Below are 14942 nucleotides of genomic sequence, written 5' to 3'. Positions count from 1 at the left end.
CCTAACACAATTCAAATGATACAACAGTTTGTTCAGTTTGATGGGTTGCAGGATGAGGATGCAAACAATCACTTGGCGAATTTTTTGGAGTTTTGCGACAGTTTTAAAATCAATGGCGTTTCTGATAATGTCATTTGCCTTCAGTTGTTTCCCTTTTCATTGAGGAACAAAGCTAAACAGTGGTTGAACTCGTTACCACGAGGGTCGATCACTACTTGGGAACAAATTACAAAAAATTTTTTACTTAAATATTTTCCGCCGGCTAAAACGGCCAAATTAAGGAATGGTATCTCTTCTTTTGTGCAAATGGATCTAGAAACACTCTATGATGCATGGTAAAGATACAAGGACCTCTTGAGAAGGTGCCCTCACTATGGGCTACCCTTATGGTTGCAGGTTCAAACATTTCACAATGGCCTGAATCCTTCGACTAGACAGATGATTGACGCAGCTGTTGGTGGGACTATCAATAATAAGACACCTGAGGAGGCTTATGAATTTATAAAGGAGATGTCACTGAATAATTATCAGTGGCAAGTCATGAGGACAAAGCCAACGATAGTAGCTGGTGTTTTTAACGGCGGTTCGGTTACCATGCTCTTTAATCAGGTAGAACTTTTGAATAAAAAATTTGAAGGTTTACTTAGCTCTTCATAGGTTCACCCAGTAATGCAATTCAATACAAATGGAGGTGGGACAAGCAATTCAGAATACCTACCTTATGGCCACAACATGGAACACGAGCAATTAAATTTTATGGGTAATAATTTTCGACCTCAAAATAATTCTTATAATAACACTTACAATGCAGTTTGGAGGAACCACCTAAATTTCTGATAGGGAGGCCAAGGAAATCAGAGACCACAACATCCTCTAGGCTTCCAACAACAACATTGTGACACCCCTAAAGTGACCCTAGTCGGAAAGCGGTTTCGGGACCGCTAAACCGAGTCACTAAATTATTTGAATATGATAATTATTGTCTAAAATATGTGAATATGAATGTGTGAAAGTTTTAAGCTTCGATTTAGTAAATTGCATGTGAATTTAGTTAATAGGACTTATGTGTGACACTTTTGAAATGTGATAGGTAAATCTATAAGGATCAATTAGTGCATGAAATCAAAAGGGTGGACTTGCATGTCAATTCCCCCACTTAAGAAGTAATGGCCGGCCATGACATTGAGGATAGACAAAATGTGATGGGTAAAACATATTAAAAACAATTTGTGATAACATGTTGTGGGAAGAACAATAAAATATGAGGGGAGTGGGAGGAGAAACCAAAGTTGTTTCATCCTTGCTCCCCCCCCCCTTTTGCCGTACCTAGAAGAAAAAAAAAGAAAAAGAAAAAGGCTTCATCCTCTTTATTCTTCTTGACCGAAAATTCAAAGGAAGAAAAAGGAGTTCTCTTGCTTCATGTTCGGTTTGGATGAGGATTAGGAAGAGGTAAGTATCTTGAAATTCTTGGAAAATTATGTAAAAAGAAGGTGGTTAGTTCGAGTTCTAATCATTCAATGGCTTGTTTATTTTGTTAAGTTCGGTTTCAAGGTTTGATCAAATTATGGTTATATTTGACATGGTTGGTTTATTTTGTTATGCTTGTTATATGATAGGTATGATTTGTGTTTTGGTGATGTGTTTGTGATGTCGATTATATGATTCGAAAATGAGATATGTTAATGATGAAATATAATCGGCCATGGAAGTAGCTCATTTTGGAAGTATGATTTGTGGTATATTTTTTGTGGTTGATTATAAAATTTGGCTTAAGTGAGGTAATTGGTAAAATATGTGTTTATGATATAATACATATGCTTTCATAAGCTAAGTTATGTATATGTGATATCTTGCATATTGGTTGTTAAGGTAAGGTTTGAGATATTAACGATATGAATATGTTTTGTATACTATTTGATGTTCATTTAGGTACGGTTATAAATGATGCAATTAGTTTTGATTTAAATTGTGAAATTGGTTGAATTATTAAAGAATAAATTTTATGACCGAATATATGGTTAAAAGGTTGGCCATGCATATGTATTTTGAAAATGGTAAAGGGTTGTATATTTGTATTTGGCTATCAATTGGTAAAATATGTTTTTTACATGCCCATGATATGTTTTGTTTGTGGTTCGGCAACTAATGGTTAAGTTGTTAAGTTACATGCTAGAGTTTAAAATGTGCCTTATATGTGGTTTATGAATTTGGTAAATGATAGATTGATATTTTGGATATTTCATTAGTCAAGTGATATTGTAACTATGGTATGATTTGATTCGGCACTTATGTGTAAAATTGGTAGTTATTATTTTGGTAAAATGTGCAAAATTTGGTAAGACCAAATTTTATACTTAAGCTTAAGTGAAGTTGTTAATGCTATATATATATATATATATATATATCAACGATTAATAAATCATGTGGTTTGGCTTGACTTAGTAAATAGTGAAAAAATGCATATTTATACATAGTGTTTATGAAAGATAGTTTTATAAATGTGATATGAGTATTTTGTTTGTAAATGAGTAGTAAATATGTTAAGAATGGTTCTAAAATGTATATGGATGCCGTGTGATTGTGTTTGATTGGGAAGTAAATTGTTTGATTTAGCTCAAGAGCCTAGAGGATCAAAGTCGAATAAGGGAAAAGAGAAAGTAAACGAATAGCCGTGGATATCTAGTCGTCGACCACTTCCGAGGTAAGTTTTAAGCGATTAAACGTTGAGTAAATTCAACCATAATAGGACAAAATGAGTTGATTTAATAAGATATGATGTGGCCATGATATGTCTTAAACTAAAATGATAAGTTCATATGTGTTTGGACTTGGAAATTTAAGAGCAAATTGTAATAATTTGCTTGGATAGCAGCAGTAATGTGATTTTAGAAAATCACTATAAATTGTTGGTGTGGAATTATAGGCTGAATAAAATATGTAACCAAAGCTTAGTTGGTCTAGTTTCCTATAAAAGAGACCGTGGAAGTAAAGAAATTTCCTATAAAGAGATATTTAAATTTGTGTGGGACAGGGTCAGAATGACTCCGAAATCCCCTATTCTGTTTTAAGAAAATCACTATAATTTTTTCAAAAATGGTTACAAGATAAAATTTATATGCTTAGACTCCTTAATGAGTCTAGTTTCAAATGAAATCAAATAGAACATACTTTGAATTCTGTACAATGAGAATTTTGATTCGTAGTGAAGACTGGTCAGGTTAGTCAAACAGTGAAATAGGGGAAACTTTAAGAAAAATCTGGTATTGATTGGCCAAACCTAAAATTCTGAAAAATTTATGGATGGAAGATATACGAGTCTATATTCAGGGAAAATTAACGGCAAGTGATTTGGAGCCTTGTAGCTCCGGTTATAAACAATTTAGTGACCATTGCTCAGGAAATCAGCTTGTAGTGAATATGTGATTTTGTTGTAAACATGGATAAAACTTGTTTTAGTTGCTCATAAGCTATTGATTAAACCCATACTTGAATTCTAATTCGTGATATTGTAAAATGATATATGAGTGTTAGATGGATCTTTGATATTAAAATTTGTGAAATTGTAAGTTTATGAGTATTCGAATATGAAATGATAGTATGGCGTGAAATTGAATTATTCATTGGAAAATGATTGATGTAGATTCGGCCAAGACCAAGTCTGTACATGATAGTATATGTGGTATGTGAAGTATATTTGAATAATTGTGATGTGAGTACATGAAAATTTATATTTTGATTTAAGATTTTAACGTGATGAATGTGAAAGTGTATATATATGTGATAAGGCCTAATGGCCGATGTGATGAATGTGAAAGTGTATATATATGTGATAAGGCCTAATGGCCAATGTGATGAATGTGAAAGTGTATATATGTGATAGGGCCGAGTGGCCAACGTGATGGATGTGAAAGTGTATAAATGTGATAAGTCCCGAAGGGCATTTGTGTCGATATTATATCCGGTTAAAACCCCGCAGCCTTATGCGAGAATATTATCACCGATTAATGATCAGAGGCTTTGTGCTCGTACTATATCCGAGCTCTAATGACCCGATGACTACGTGTGGAGATTTTGTCCGGCAAGCCCGAACTAAAGGTTTTGCTGAAGATTCAAGTAAAGCGTAAGATTATGCGACTTCACGGTGACAATTAGAAATAAATACGTTCAATGCGTTAAGTTGGTCAGGTATGTATTTGAGATTATATTTAAGTTTGATTTAGACTAAATCACAAGGTCGTTATGTGATGCTCATGTGAGTAAAGCAATAAGACTGTTCTATGATTATTGTGCATTTGGTCAATGTGGAAAGTCAGGTAAAAATATGTAATGTACCTATGATCATAAGAGGTCACCCTCAAGTGAGAATTTATCTGCCTATTACATATGATGAGACGTGCATATTCGGAAAAGGGGATGGTATGCCCGAAGGAAGAGTGAAATAAAAATACAAACAACTATGTTATAATTTGATTGTTATCTGTTGACACTGCTTGAAACTTACTAAGCATTGTAATGCTTACTCTGTGTACTTTGTTTCCTCTGTTTTATAGATCTCATTTGGAAGCTACAGGCTCGGGGATCGTCAGCAACTAGTCACATTATCACCATCCACTGTTTGGTACTGCTACGTTTTGGAATATCTTATGGCATGTATAGAATAGACTAGTAGTGAGAGGATATTTTGGTTAATGTATAGGACTACCCTTTTGTTGTAGGTCATGTACCTTTCGGTTTTGTGTAAATTTGGATAGCCATGCGAAAATGGCTTAAGTATACTTTGATCATAGCATTATAATCGTTTTGTATGTCGACCGTCGAGAGGTATGGAAATGTTGGTAACGGTTAGTCATGGGAATGGTTATTCATGATCACTTTTGGTATATGTATGACAAACTCTAGTTGATCCATGGAGGATCATGAAATAGGTAAAGTTTACCTTAAAAATAGATGCTGGCAGCAGCAGTGATGTGGATGTGAAAAATCTCTAAAAATAGTAAGAATGGAATTAAATAGCAAATAAATTATCTAGTCGAACCTTGATGAATCTATTTTCATAGGAAAGTAACGAAACGTTCATATGAATAGTATATTATGAGATGTTAAAGTTTTCATGAGACAGGGCCAGAACGGTATCTGGATCCCCTAATCTGACTTTGGAAATTCATTATAAATTAACCAGAGACATTTAGAAGTCATGCCATATATGTATAGATTCCTTTTTGAGTCTAGTTTCTATAGAAACAAACAGTATCAGTATTGAAGCCCTGTACAGGGAGATATCCAAATCGTAATGCATGAAGGTCAGTGTAGTCGTACCCTATAACCGGGGAGGCTTTAACTAATAAACTGTAGTAATTGGCCCGACCAAAAATTCTAGAAAAAAATCTGTAGATGGATATATGAGTCTAGTTTCGGGAAAAATTTCGAAACTAATTTTCAAGTTGTGGAACTCAAGTTATGATTTTTTTTAAGTGACAGTGACGCAGTCAGCCAGTCGTCTGGAAAATTTTTAAATGGACTGTGAGAGTAAATGAATTAAGTCGGTTAGCACCTCGTGTTCGACTCCGGCAACGGTCTCGGGTACGGGGTGTTACAAACATTATCAGCAAGATAAAAACTCGAACCTTGAGGAGATGATGTCAAAATTTATTTCAGTAGCGGAAACCCGTTTTTAGAACACTGAAACTGCACTTAAAAATCAGCAAGCGTCGATCCAAGGAATCAAGAATCATATTGGGCAGCTGGCTAAGATGATTTCAGAAAGACCACCAGGAAGCTTACCTAGTAACACCGAACCCAATCCAAAAGAGCATGTGAAAGCAGTTACACTAAGGAGTGGGAAGGTGTTAGCTGAATCCGAAAAGAAGCCACCATAAGAATCTGAAAGAGACAAAGGAAATGAGGAAAAACTCGAAAACAATGACAATCCAATGCCATAGGAATATAAACCACCAATCCCATATCCAGCAAAGTGGAAGAAAGACCACACAGATGCACAATTTGGTAAATTTCTTGAAGTTTTTAAACAACTACATATTAACTTACCTTTTGTTGAAGCTATATTGCAGATGCCTACATATGCAAAATTTTTAAATGAGCTTCTAACAGACAAAAGGAAGTTTGAAGACTTATTTATAATGGAACTTAATGAGTGCTTGGCCATACTCCAAAATAAACTGCCAACCAAACTGAAAGACCCAGGAAGTTATTATAGAGGATGTACTTGTAAAAGTAGATAAATTTATATTCTATGTTGATTTCGTTGTGCTTGACATGGATGAGGATGTTGAAGTGCCTCTAATCTTAGGTCGTACATTTTTAGCCACTGCTAGGGCTATTATTGATATGGGTGATGGTAAATCGGTACTTAGAGTAGGTGACGAAGAGGTTATCTTTAGAATTTATGATGCCATGAGATTTTCTAGGGAACAGGATGAATTTTATTGACTCTATTGATCATGCTACTCAAGATTCTTTTCAGGAAATCATACATAAGGACACGTTGGAACTATGTCTTGCCCAAGGAAAGGAGGGGGATGATAATTCTGAGATAGGAGATGAACTGAATTCCAATGAACCCTCCCCAAGACCAGCAGAATATGAGGGTATTAAGATAAATGATGAACTTAAGCAAAAACCCTCTATTGAAGTACCTCCCAAACTGGAACTTAAACAATTGCTGAATCACTTCGAATATGCATTCCTTGGAAATAACTCTACATTATCGGTAATTATTGCATCTAACTTGCAACCCAAAGAGAAAGAGGAATTACTCCAAGTCCTAAGAGAGCATAAAAGGGCCATAACTTGGAAAATTTTTGACATTAAAGGGATCAACCTTTCTTTTTGCACCCACAAAATTTTAATGGAAGATGAATATAAGCCATGCGTGCAAGCCCAAAGACGATTGAACCCCAACATGAAGCAAGTTGTTAAAGCTGAGGTAATTAAACTCCTAGATGTTTGAATTATTTATCCTATTTCTGACAGTTCTTGGGTAAGTCCAGTGCAAGTTATTCCTAAGAAAGGAGGTATGACTGTTGTAGCCAATGAGAAGAATGAATTCATTCCAACAAGGACAGTCACAGGTTGGAGAGTTTGCATTGATTATAGGAAGCTAAATGATGCCACGAGAAAAGATCACTTCCCCCTTCCATTCATTGACCAAATTTGGAAAGATTGTCAGGGCACATGTACTATTGACCAAATTTGGAAAGATTGTCAGGGCACATGTACTACTGCTTTTTAGACGGACTCTCTGGCTATTTTCAAATCCCAATAGCTCCTGAAGATCAAGAAAAGTTGACATTTACATGTCCATACGGTACATTTGCTTATCGTAGAATGTCATGGAGGTATTTATGAATGATTTCTCAGTTTTCGGTAACTCTTTCCATCTTTGGCTTAAAAATTTAAAACGAGTGTTAATAAGATGTGAAGAAATAAACCTTGTGCTTAACTGGGGAAAATGTCACTTTATGGTTCAAGAAGGTATTGTGTTAGGACATAAAATTTCTAGTAAAGGGATTGAGGTTGATAAATCTAAAATTGAAACCATTGAAAAACTACCTCCCCCAAATTCGGTTAAGGCTATTAGAAGGTTTTTAGGAGATGCTGGGTTTTATAGAAGATTTATTAAAGACTTTTCTAAAATAACTAAGCCTTTGACTAAATTACTAGAAAAAGATGTGCTTTTAATTTCAATCAGGAATGTTTAGAAGCATTTAATACTTTAAAGGATAAACTGACTAAAGCTCCAATTATAATTGCCCTTGATTGGAATTCACCTTTTGAACTATTGTGCGATGCGAGTGATTTTGCAATAGGTGTAGTTTTGGGACAGCGAGGAGATAAACATTTTCAACCTATCTATTATGCTAGCAAAACTTTGATAGCCGCACAAGAAAACTACACCACCACGAAGAAAGAGCTGCTAGCTGTGGTTTTTGCATTCGATAAATTTAGGCCATATCTAATATTGTCTAAAGTTGTCGTTTATACTAACCATTCTGCTCTTCGCTACCTTTTGACTAAAACTGATGCGAAACCTCCACTCATTCGATGGATTTTATTATTGCAGGAATTTGACTTGGAGATTAAGGATAAGAAAGGAGCTGAAAATCTTGCGGCTGACCATCTCTCCAGGCTTGAAAATTCAAGTACCAAAGAGCTAGATGACGTTGAAATAAATGATTCATTCCCTGAAGAACAATTTTTTGCTATATCTAAAATAAATTTTTTAGCCACTAACATTATCCCAAAAGGGTTGACACATTAGCAAAAGAAGCGATTCTTTACTGATGTGAAAAACTACTTTTGGGAAGACCCTTTTCTTTTCCGTATATGTGCAGATCAAGTCATTAGGAGATGCGTTACAAGGACAGAAGCATTGAAGACCTTGGAACATTGCCACTCAGGACCGACTGGAGGACATTACAGTGGAAATAAGACCGCACATAAAATCCTCGAATTAGGTTTTTATTGGCCCACTCTACTCAAAGACTCCAACAGGTATGTTACTTCTTGTGACAAATGCCAACAGACAAGTAATATCTCCAAACGTGATGAAATGCCTCAGACATATATGCTCTCATGTGAAATATTTGACGTTTGGGGTATCGACTTCATGGGTCCATTCCCTAGTTCATCTGGGAATAAGTACATCTTAGTAGCTATTAATTACATGTCTAAATGGGTTGAAGCCCAAGCTTCACCTACTAATGATGCTAGAGTTGTAGTATGATTCCTTAAGAAACTTTTCTCTCGATTTGGAACACCTAGACCAATTATCAGTGATAGGGGTACTCATTTTTGTAACGCCCAATTTGACAAGACCCTTAAGAAATACGGTGTTCACCATAGAACAGCCACCCCTTACCACCCTCAAACTAGTGGCCAAGTTGTAGTAGCAAATCGAGAGCTTAAACGTATCCTAGAAAAGATAATAGAGTTAAACTAGAAGGATTGGGTGATGAAAGTAGATGATGTTTTATGGGCTTATAGAACTACTTTTAAGACCCCCATAGGAACATCACCTTACAGACTTGTTTATGGAAAAAGTTGTCATCTACCATTTGAGTTAGAACACAAGGCATTCTGGGCTATAAAATTTCTAAACTTCGATCTCAAACTTACAGGTGAAAATAGGTTGATGTAGTTGAACGAGTTATATGAGTGGCGAACCAATGCATATGAGAATTTATGTCTATACAAGGAAGCAACGAAGCGCCGCCACGACGCTCGTTTAAAGCAACACAAGTAATTTGAAGTGGGACATCTTGTCCTCTTGTATAACTGAAGGCTCAAATTGTTCCCGGGGAAGCTTAAATCACGATGGTCAGGTCTATTCGTAGACCAAAATGTCTTTCCATATGGCACAATAGAGGAAAGTCACCCATCACAAGGCACTTTCAAGGTAAACGGACATTGCCTAAAATTTTATAGCGATGAGAATTTCAAAGACAATAGAGAGGAGCTATGGCTCCACAAACTCCCCTAAATATACCCACCAGGTAGAGTCGAGTTTAGACACTAAATAAGCACTTATTGGGAGGCAACCCAAGTGCTAACCTCACTAAATAGGGTTTAATTTTTCTTTAACTATTCATAGTCTAACTGTAGTAAATGTTGACATTTGATAAGGGCAAACACGGCTTAACCCACGGGCGTGCCTTAGGTCATGCTTATATCACGGGCAGAGACACGGCCGTGTGAAAGTAGAGCAAAAATTTTCCCAAAACATAGGATTCGATACATTTCCACGACCGTGTGACATGGCCATGGGCAATCTTGCTAAATCGAAACGGGCATACAACACACCCGTATCTATAAACCATGGTCGAAACTAAGAAATTAGCACGGACGTGGGCACATAAACACGGGTGTAAGAGAAGCGAATAAATTAACATGGGTAGTCGGTATGCCTGTCCCCACCTTCCATGGATAAAACTGAGAAATTAACACGGGCGTGCAACACTCCCGTGCCCACCACCCGTGGTTGAAACTGTCAAAATGACACGGCCATGTGCACCAACACGCCCCGAGGAACATGGGCATGCATGTTTTACTATTATTTTTATTTTTATCTTTGTTTCTATTTTTATTCCATTGTCTCTTGTTTACTTTTGAAGAGCTTCGTTTTATATTCTACCTACTTGTAACACCCTGATTTTCGGGATTTTTCGGGTTTTTGTGATTTTTGGTAAATTTTGAAATTTTGGTGTTCTGAATATTTGAATTGTGTTTAACTGTGTTAGTGGGCCTTTAGAAGGCCCAAGCCTAAGTTAAACACGATAAAATATCAAGGTTGGATTTTAAGTGAATAGGAGACTTGGTTAATTGAGCTTTTAGGAAAAACTTCGTAAATTATGACGCAAATAAGGCCTTGGTAAAGTGGCAAGGTGGCACCACTAAGTTCCTAAAAGAAATGGCGTATGGGAAGGAATTAAAGCTCCAGGGTTCAAGTTGCAAGGTAGGCATATGGTTACTTTTTAATTTTAGGCATGTGTCGGGCATGTGATCACTTAAGTGAATTTCGGCAAGGGCCTTAAGGAGGTTGGGCCAATTGTTTTAGTTGATATTAGGGTTAGGTTCTTTTCTTTTTCTGTCTTGGAGAATTAGGGTTAGCCACCTGAAAGCTTTCACTGCTATTCATCCTTTCTGAGTTCTCACAAAAGCCGAAAACGCAAATTCCTTCTCCTTGGTGCCGATTTCTTCTTTCTCTCTTTTTCCTCCATTTTCTTTCTTCCTTTTTGATTTTTCTTCTAGCTGAAACCTTCTGATCACCTTACTGACCTCCTCTGTCAATCCCATCCTCCATAAAACCTCCATAGTCGATTGCCATAAAAGCCGAAATCCCGAAAACTCACTTCTTGTGTCGATTTCTCCAAGCCAAAATCCTTCAGTTATTTTTGTTCTTTTTGATCAACTTTCATCTTCTCTAAACCCTTAGTATCTGTTGGCAACATTACTTCAAAGTTATAGCCTCAAATCGTCATCTTCTTCATCACTTAAAAAGCCGAAATACCATAGATTTAGGGACTCATAGCCGAAACTTTAAATCTCCTGGATTCGAGTTCTACTATCGTTTAGAGGAAAGATTTGCATCAGATCTGCATAGAAATCAAAGAGGAATAAGTGGTAAGTGCTCATCACCTCAAATCTAGTCTTATTTTACAATTTAGAAAAGCCAAATCCCTAAAATCTAGGGAGGCTGTCGATTTGGGGATAGGGCTTTAAGGGTCTTTAACCAACGATTTCTTTTGGTGATTAGTGTCTTCTAGAGGTTTGATCAAAGGCTTGGATCTTTGGAACAACTAGAATTAGATCTAGTCATAAGTTTTCGGCAAAAAGGTAAGATTCAAAGGCTTTAAGGGCATGGTTCGAATATGGGTTGCTGAATATTGGGATTGGTTGTTGTGGGTTGCTGTAACATCCCGAAATAGGGCCTAAACGGAACAGTGGTTGCGAAACCAAAAATCTGAGGTAGAAAAATTTATTTTCTTATTATTTTGAGGTTCATGATATGATTGCATGACTGTGTGAAAATTTCGTGATGAAATTCTATGCATAAAGTGCTTAAGTTGAGATTAGGGACTAAATCGAATAATTTGCAAAACTTGCATTCTAGAAGTTTTAAGTATGAAATTGCTTTGGAATATTAATTAGGAGGGTTTAAATAACAATTTGACAGATTTCTAAGTTCATGGACAAAATAGGACATGGATGGAATTTTGAAAGTTTAATAAGGAAGGGCATTTTGGTCATTTGGATATTAAATGAAATAAAAAAAAAAGGGAAAAATAACACAAAATTCATCATCTTCTTCATTAGCACGAAATTTCAAGGGTTCTCCATAGCTGGGGTTTGTTTCAAGCTTTCATGCTCCATAGTAAGTGTAGCACCCCAAACCCGGCCCAGACGTTATGGCCGGATCCGGCATGCCACATCAAAAACGTTAAAAAAAATTTCCATTCTAAGTCTAGAAAATCGTACTTGATGTTCAAAAGATTAATTCATTAAGGGTTAAAGTGAATGGAAGTCAGCACCGGTAGGAAATCGGAAAAGAGGTGGTGAGTCCATCGATCGCTTAAGTACCAAGCTCCTTTCGGATCCAATCCTAGACATGCATACCGCCATTGCAACACCTTAACGTCATGGATATTTCTAGGAAACCGATTCGATTAAGTCATTTTTAGGAAAAGTGATTAATTTTGGAAAATACTTTCATTGCGGAAGCTTTACTTGTTGTCGTGTTATTTTGAAATCAACTGTTGTTTTTGAAAACGCGCCCTAAAGCTATCCAATTTCAACAGTTAAAATAAGTATTACCTATCTTAGTAATACATATTAAAAACCATCAAAAATAAATAAGCGGCCTTAGTACATTAAAAAGCCCAAAACCTCAAACGTAATTAAAAGGATGTCCAGTTCACCAGAAGAAAATCAAACTTTCAGAACGGGTGGCCGCTCCGAATTCCCTCAGAGCTCCAAGCCCACTATGGTTGGGGATTTCCTGCGTGGATGAAAATAAAAGGGGTGAGTTTGAGGAAACTCAGTTTGTAAGGAAAACCCATTCAAAGCTCAAGTCAGCTCAAGCCCATTGGGCCTAAGCCCATTTAGGTAACAGTGGTCTTGGGCGAGCCCTTTTCAGATTACAATAAAGCGGGCCTTAGCCCTTATTTAGATAATGATATGGCCCATAGGCCCATTTCAAAATACATGCAACATCAAGTAAACATATGCAAGCCCATTTGGGAGACTACTCAACCCACCAACCACTACACTCCACCCGTACCACCATACACTCCATGTGGGAATAGCTCAACCCACCCAAATTTAACACTCCACAGATTCAGCCTTTGCTGCTCGAGTTAACGATAAATTGAGGCAAAGCCTCCAGTACGTGGACAAGCCACTTTCAGTACTTCCTCCGTCAATATCCCAATCCCATGCATCATATAATAACAACATGACATGCAGTAAATAACAACAGTCAAACATGCATTTAGGTCAATTTAACCCTAGGGGTATTTCGATAATTTATCTCCTAGGGGTAAAACTATAAATTTTCCACTTTTAAAGGTATTTCAGTAATTTATCTATTTTAGGTTTTTTCATGCATATTCCTACTTTTCACGTACTAACAGAATCACATATCGAGGGTTCTTACCGAATTGGGCCCGTTGGCCCATCATTCCAATTTTGGCCCATTAAGCCCAAAAATATCGAGGGCACAGAAATCATACACTTTACAGTCCAAACATTGCAGCTTACCAAAAACATTAATCGATTTACCCCACGAGCATTCGCACACTCGCAAATCTACAAAATACCGGTTTTCGGCATTTCGCTTTTCAACTTTTGCCGATCTAGACTAAGAAAGAGGGTGTTAGTTACACACACATTTTTGCGACGATATCTTGTGAGATCCACACACTAATCGCCTACAATTGGATTACTAACACGTTAATCTAACTATTCAAATACAAACTACGATTAACCCCTTACAATATTCGCCAACCACACACACAGATCATAGTAAGCTTATAAGAAATCAATAAGCAACTCATTAACAAATTTTTGTCAATGTTTACCACATAATCATAATTTCACTGCAAGCTGTCTTCCTGAGCAACAGTCACTAAATTATTTATAACTGGAGCTACAAAACTCCGAATCAAGTGCCGTTAATTTTTCCTGAAAATAGACTCATATATCTTCTATCCATAAAATTTTCAGAATTTTTGGTTTAGCTAATCAATACCAGATTTTTCTCAAAGTTTCCCATGTTTCACTGTTTGACTAATCTGACCATGCTTCATTACGAATCAAATTTCTCATTGTACAGAATTCAAAATATGTTCTTGTTTATTTCATTAGAAACTAGACTCAATAAGATTTAATTACATAATTTATGCAGCTTCTAATTCTTCTCCCACAATTTATGGTGATTTTCAAAACTCACGTTACTGCTGCTGTCCCAAGCAGATTTATTACCAAATCACTCTTTCACACATACCTTGCATGCATGTTATTTAAACATGTATATCACCAATCAATCATCACATATCTATGATTTTACTTAAGTATAATCTCCATTTCATCATTTTAAAGCACAACATGTTAGCTGATTTTTCCCTTTAACATCTAAGGCACATGCATGCTCATTTGTTTGGCTCAACTTCACCTATCTTCCATTTTTCATCAAAAGAACATGAAACAACAACCATTTCCTTCATTTTGATTCATGACTAAATGCTCACAACACAACTAAAAATCAAAATATACTTCAAGAGTTAAGGTAGAATCAAGAAGAACTCATGAACCTCAAAATAGAAGCAAGGTACCAAGAACTTACCTTCAATTTTCCTCCTCCTAAAGACCGAATACTCAAGAGCTTTCTCCTCTCCTTTCTCTTCTCTAACTTTCAGCTATGATGAACAAAGATGGACAAAACTTTGTTATTTTCACCCCTTTTTCTTTTAATAAAACTTCATATTTCATCCATTGAATTCTTTAATACAAAAGACATGAAATTCTTATCATGAAACATTTACCTAACCCATTATCATGGAACATTTACCTAACCTATTATCAATTTGTATCAATTTGTACCATAAATTATGGATATCAAGTGCACATTTTATCTACAACAACATGATGGCTGGCCACTTCATGTAAAATGGGAGGTTTGTCATGGAAATCCTCCTGTTTTGCACTCCTATTTATTTGGCCACTTCAATTTAGCCTATAGCATTTTCAAACATTTTCACATAGGTTCTATTTCATAATTTCACCCCCTTTTTTGTTATGGAACAAAAATTAACTAAAATTGTCGGGTTCTATCTTAAGTTTTGGCTTTCTAGAGGCCCACTAACATAAGTAAACCTATGCCAACATTTACAGGATTCCCAAAAATTAGGGCGTTACAGTAAGTGATT

General features: G+C 36.1%; 1 long non-coding RNA gene and 1 other non-coding gene across 2 annotated transcripts; both read right to left on the bottom strand.

The window, feature by feature from the left end:
• Window positions 1-273: 273 nt before the first annotated feature.
• Window positions 274-380, bottom strand: LOC128284468 (small nucleolar RNA R71). The gene has a single exon (XR_008274893.1). It is a non-coding gene; the product is annotated as a small nucleolar RNA R71 (small nucleolar RNA).
• Window positions 381-12223: 11843 nt separating this feature from the next.
• On the bottom strand, window positions 12224-14475 carry LOC128283782 (uncharacterized). The gene is made up of 2 exons (XR_008274193.1): window positions 14360-14475; window positions 12224-12514 (listed from the first exon to the last, which is right to left on the bottom strand). It is a non-coding gene; the product is annotated as an uncharacterized LOC128283782 (long non-coding RNA).
• Window positions 14476-14942: the final 467 nt, after the last annotated feature.

The sequence above is a fragment of the Gossypium arboreum genome, chromosome 11, assembly GCF_025698485.1.
Source record: "Gossypium arboreum isolate Shixiya-1 chromosome 11, ASM2569848v2, whole genome shotgun sequence".
In the NCBI taxonomy this organism is placed as follows: Eukaryota; Viridiplantae; Streptophyta; class Magnoliopsida; order Malvales; family Malvaceae; genus Gossypium; species Gossypium arboreum.
The sequence above is the reverse complement of the archived record's forward strand: the minus strand, read 5'-3'. Positions and strand labels throughout refer to the sequence as shown.